Consider the following 6,000-nt stretch of genomic DNA (forward strand, 5'->3'; position numbering starts at 1 on the left):
GTCACCATGCACCAGAAATTTTAGACAACATCATTGATAAAATATTCCTCCCTGCTGGGAATTGACTACTCCCACTACTGTCCCCAACCTAGCTGACCTCCTAATCATGTTCAAAAGTAATCTTGTGGGCATTCAGTTTTTCTTCGTCAGTTATGAAGAGTTTAATACATTTTAGTGCAGCTATTCACCCCTACCAAAGTTTACTATGTTCTATAGTAAAAATATATTTTATATTACAGCAGAGTATTCATACAGATACATACACATGTTTTACTAAACAGTCATCTTTACTATTAACAGGTAATAGCACTGGTTTTGAAAAATATCTCTTTAATTTGGTCCTTAGGCATCCAAATTAGAACGACCAAGAAGCTGTTCTAGAATGAATTAAGTTGTTCCTCTGGGATCCTATGAACTAGATATAATATAAAACTTCTACTAAATTAGATTTCTGATTGGGGGGTGAAAACAGAATTTACAGAGGTGATTTACTTTACTTGGCTTCTATACTAGTAGGCACAGACCACAGAGATCCAGTAACCAGGCTGAGGGATGAGTATCACTCAAAGACTCTCCTGCTTTTGCTTTTTGAAGATTCTATTCCCAAGTCTGGCCCTGATCTGAATACCATCTCTCAATATCTCTCCCAAAACTACTCCTCATCTAGTAACATGTTAATGATTCTCATTCAACTCTGGACATCTTCTTATTTCATTCCAAATTCACATAACACTGAACTCCATTAATCTCCATCTTTTTCTAAACCATGTGCTTTGTTTCATTCCTCTCTAGTGAGTGTACTAAACCCTTACTTATATTTCTCATTATCTATGCATGTCAAGTACCTCTTACAAGGAGGAGTTTCTTTTCCTTTCCTTTCCTTTCCTTTCCTTTCCTTTCCTTTCCTTTCCTTTCCTTTCCTTTCCATTCCTTTCCTTTTTCCTTTCCTTTTTCCTTTCCTTTCCTTTCCTTTTCATTCCTTTCCTTTCCTTTTTCCTTTCCTTTTTCCTTCCCTTCCTTTCCTTTCCTTTCCTTTCCTTTCCTTTCCTTTCCTTTCCTTCCTTTTTTTTGGCTGTGGCATGCAGAAGTTCCTGGGCCAGGGGTTGAACCCATGCAAAAGCAGGGACAATACCAGATCCTTAACCTACTGAGCTATCAAGAATGCTGGAGGAATTTCTTTCTGCCTGTAATTCATGAATGAAACCAGTCATAATGCAAGGTTGATTGGTCAGGATTTCCTCATGAGAGCTATGGTTATTATGCCCTATTAACTACAAGATTAGAAATTTGTGCTTAATGACACATCTCAAAGATTACAAATTCTCTCATGTCCACTCTTTGGTTTAGGATAGAAACCAGTGGTAAATAGGTATTTAATTATTATTTTACAACTTCCAGAAGTGTGTTATAAACAACTAAAATTTTATCAAATATATTGCTAAAGGTTTAAAAGAGGATGATTTATTCTTAATTCTCCATGAATAACAATGTAATTATTTTATAGCAACTGATATAATGACCTTAAACCTATTTCAGTAGGGATTGTAGGGATTGATTACAGATTAACATGCGTCCTTTTTTAAAAAATAGATAATATTAACATAGGTTATCATAGATTTCCTCTGAATCATCATTTTTTACATTGTTAAAGGGAGGGATTCAAATATTACCTAACAGTTTTCTGTATGTTCATGATATAATATGATATGGCAGGAAATTGTAAAAGAATTTTTAACTATTGAAAGTCTGGTAGGTAAAAAATACTATTTCTACATAGAAAATCTAAGCTAAATAAATGGAAAACTGGTACACTAATAAAAGATTTCAAAGTGATTTGATTCAAAACATAAATATACCAAAATTAATAACTTTATCGGTACTAGCAAACTGTAAATAATAACAATATCATTTCTTTCACAAAAGCAAAAACTATACAGCATAACTCGTAAGAGCCTTAAGAAATACGCCAGACCCATGTAGAGAAAGCTGTATACAGTTTTAAAGAGAAGAAAATATACTGTGAAGATATGCACAAAAATATTAAACAATATAGATATTTATATAAGGATAAGATTATATGTGAAAACTGGCAACATACAGTTATTGAATAAATGTAACGTTTTTTAAATCACTAATTCATTATAGGTGTGAGGATGGGAAATGGGAAGAGTAGAAAAGAGAAAAAATAGGCAGAAAACAATTTTTGAAAATAAAAGAAATGAGAGAAGGAACATAGGAAATTCTGAAGATTACTGTGCTCAAGTGTTCCTTTACATATAAACTTCAGAATGTCCTCAGAGCATGGCTCTTTAAATGCTCTTTATCTATAATCTCTCAGAGGCTCCAGTTTCAATGTTAACTCAAATAACGACAGTAAAAATCGTTTTTGTCATGACATGTAAGGTAGCAGCAACTAGAACAGGACTTCCTGAAAAATTAAGTGAAACTTCCACATTGAATTTTCAGTTTTGAATCTTCCCACCTCGATTTTAATACCTCAAAACAATAATTTAATAAACCTGGGCCTTCCTAGTGGACTGAAGGAATGGGTGAAAATTTCACAAGATCACTGATTGAGGTCTATAGAATTATCGTAACATTGTAATTCAATACTTTGTACAAAAGATTTCACATATCAGAAAGTGGGTATCTGGAGAGAATAAATAGTAACAGACTGAAAAGAGTAGTTGACTAGGAAACTAGATTCCAGTTCCAGAATCAGTCACATAGTAACCTTGCATGTTATCTACCCCTCTCTGGGCCTCTATTTCTATGTCTGCCAAAAGAAATTTTAGACAGTATTATCTCTGTGTCTTTTTAATTTCCCAAATAGTTATACTTGAATGATTTTAATTATGTGATCTATGACAAACCAGGATGATTTGTAGTAGGGTCACCCAAAGTTCTGATCATCCAAATGTATGAATATTGTTAGAAATCTTCAGTGTGATTGTGGAAGCAATTATGTTGAATGCTTGGGACCAGAAGATAAATAGTAATTAAAACAAATGAACAGAAAATATCACCTAGAGCACTAGCATCATACTTTTTAAAGCTTCTGATTTGCTGTCATTAGATGCACAGTCACTATGTTAAAAATGTGGTAGGCTGAGTCACTAAATGAAAAAATAACAGGTGACGTTTTTTGTGGTTTTTCTGTTTTTGAAATCTAGCTTCAAGACTAATAAATTAACACCCTATCATTACATAGTTCTGTTATTGTTGGCTTCTCCTTTGCAAAGAATTAAATCAAAGATACTCAGACATTTTGTTCTCATAATTTCTACATACCCTTAAAAATTATTGAAAATGCTACACAGTTCTGGTTTATGTGGGCTGTCTATCAATATTTACTCTGTTAAAAAATAAAACTAAAAATCTTTAAATGTTTATGTATTAATTTAAAATAAAAATAATCAGCCATTTTAAAATAACTTTTTAAACTATATTTTAAAAAGCATTGTGAATCTCAATTTATGTCTATCTGCTTTTGAACTCACTGCACTGCAGTGAATTGCTTTGATTGAAGTGTTTTAGGAAAATTCTGTTTACATAGAGATGTAGTTGGAAAAAAAGGAGTATTTGATAGCCTATTCAAATAATTGTAGGTGTTCTTTGGTCCTACATCAAATCTTAAAAAGTGGTGGTTTTTCTGAGGTTAGTTGTTGCAATATAGCATCTGGAGCCAAGCCAATGAAATTGTACTTTGTTATGTTAAAATCCCTCAATCTCTGTTGCTTTGTAAGTGGATCCTTTAATATGTATGATTTTGTAATATCATGCATTGGCTATTTATAAAGTATTGGTTGACTTGGTTCACATAGTCATACAGATCTCCCAAACACTGAAACATTTCATTATATAGTATCAACATAGACTTCATTATAAAAGCTCTCAATTTACAGGGGATTAGATAAATTTTCACAATTTCTAATTTTCACTTGAGAGTTTTAATTTCATCACAAGCACATTATTAGTTATTTTCATTGAAGTAACAGACTCACTTGAGTTTTAAGAAACTGTCTGCAAAAGAACTAAATCTAAATAACCATGATTTTGTCTATCAGTTGCTCCTTTCAAGTAAAAGTGGTGCTATATGTTAAATAGTGATTATTTTAGGTTTCAATTCAAATGTCCAAGAACCTTCCTCAAGACAACCATTGTCCTTCAATACACAGCAGAAGTGTTTATGAATGCTTTTCATCTTGTTACCTAGCACATTGAAGAAAATCTATGCTCAGTTGTTAAGATTTAATAAAATTAATTTTTACTGCCTCATCAAGAACATTTTTAAGTGAAACTGGAAGAAAAGGTTTTTTTTTTTTTTTTTTTTTTCCTGGCAGTGCTTAAAAGCAAAAATATATAATGATTCCTGGTGTAGTTTGGTGCCCCTGCATTGATTACTTAGTGCTAATCAGTTTTAACCATCATGGTTTTACTTTATTGAATACAAATGTCAATACAGAGATGGCCACATATGATACTTAAGTTTTGATGTCAACAGCCCATGACAGTCTCAGGGATTCCCAAGTCCACAATACACACTTTGAGAAACACTGAATTAAATTTTTCAAACCAAACAAATGCTATATCAAACCTCCCGAGAGGTTTTTTCTTGACTAAAACTACATTTTTAAGCAATACATTGAGCAATACATTGAAAATCATTCACTTAAGGTTCAAGAAGAGAAAATAAAATTTGAATAGGGTAGATTTAAAACGTAAACAAATAAGTAAATTTAGGAACAATCACGTCATAGGAAACTATAACAGGGCATAAGGAGGAAAACAAATAGATTTTAAAATATGCATCAATCCCATTATATATTGTTCTCCATACCTTATAGTTTATGATCTTGAAGTGGTTCCGACATTAGATATCATCTGTTTCTTTGGCTGGCAGCTGCTGGAAATTGTCCTGTAATGAAACTCTGGAATCTTTCCTCTGATAATTCAAAAATACATGAAAGACAATGCAGAATTAACCTCCTTTCCACCAGGACTGGGCCCTTTAAATCTGAGTCAGGCACGTGCCCAGGTTTCAAAATGGTTCTTAACAATCTGAAGCTAGTCACGTGCCATCTTTCTTTAGCCAATCATAGGGTGATCCTAAAAACAAGAGCATATTTCTAGCACACCTATAATAACCACCATCATTGTCTTTGGCTCTCTTCCAGGGAGCAGTGAGGACAGCACATAACCCATCAGGTCCTATGCATAGAAAGAAAACATTATGCTTGCTCTGTACAAGGATTATGCAGTTTGACCAAAGCCTCATAGTAAGTTAGAAGTGGAAATATTGATGAACTTGGAGACACTATCCTTATTTCAAGAAATACTTTTTCTCACTCATATGATTTTATACTCCTGAGAAAACGAATGGAAAATGTACCGAGTCTTCTTTACTAGTACATAAAACAGCTTTTTGATTGTTACATATCTGCCCATGAAACATTACAGCATGGAACTAATGTTTATTCATTTCCTGCGATTGCAGAACACACTGTGGGCACTAAAAAAATCGAAGGATTCTGCACACATTATCATTACATGCATTATTCACAATACCATTAGTGCTTGATTAAATCATCTAATTCAAAAGATTATTGAGTAAATACCCCAAGGAAATAATTTGTAGCTACATTTTGGTTTTAAATTATTGCTAATTAGCAAGGGAGATATGTTCAAACTACTATATATGATGCTATTAGTGTGTCTTTGGTAGTAGTAGATTGTATCTAATACTTGAAACATGAATCATCTACAAATATATGACTCCTACTAAACAAATGCTCATTACGGACCATAACTCAGAAACGTTTTCCTGAACCTCTTCCTCTTCCCAGCTACTAAATCTTGCAGGTTCCCAGGGTTCAGCCTTCAGATATCCTCTATATCACACTTTCTGACTTAATCTACTTCCTTTGTTTCAAATATGCTATGTTCATGATTTCCAGACTTACATTTCCAGTCCTTATCTAGTCTTTGAACTCCAGACTC

At 33.0% G+C, this 6,000-nt stretch overlaps 1 protein-coding gene across 2 annotated transcripts in view; it reads right to left on the reverse strand.

The window, feature by feature from the left end:
* The window catches only part of LOC100513296 (transmembrane protease serine 11F), an 87,857-nt gene extending 82,221 nt beyond the window's left edge, over positions 1–5,636 (reverse strand). The window contains exon 1 of one of the 2 annotated variants that reach the window (XM_021101393.1): positions 4,841–5,636. The gene's annotated coding sequence lies outside the window, so the exon portion shown is untranslated. The remainder of the gene's footprint in view (positions 1–4,840) is intronic. The other variant, XM_021101394.1, reaches the window with a different exon arrangement.

This window comes from Sus scrofa, chromosome 8, assembly GCF_000003025.6.
Source record: "Sus scrofa isolate TJ Tabasco breed Duroc chromosome 8, Sscrofa11.1, whole genome shotgun sequence".
In the NCBI taxonomy this organism is placed as follows: domain Eukaryota; kingdom Metazoa; phylum Chordata; class Mammalia; order Artiodactyla; family Suidae; genus Sus; species Sus scrofa.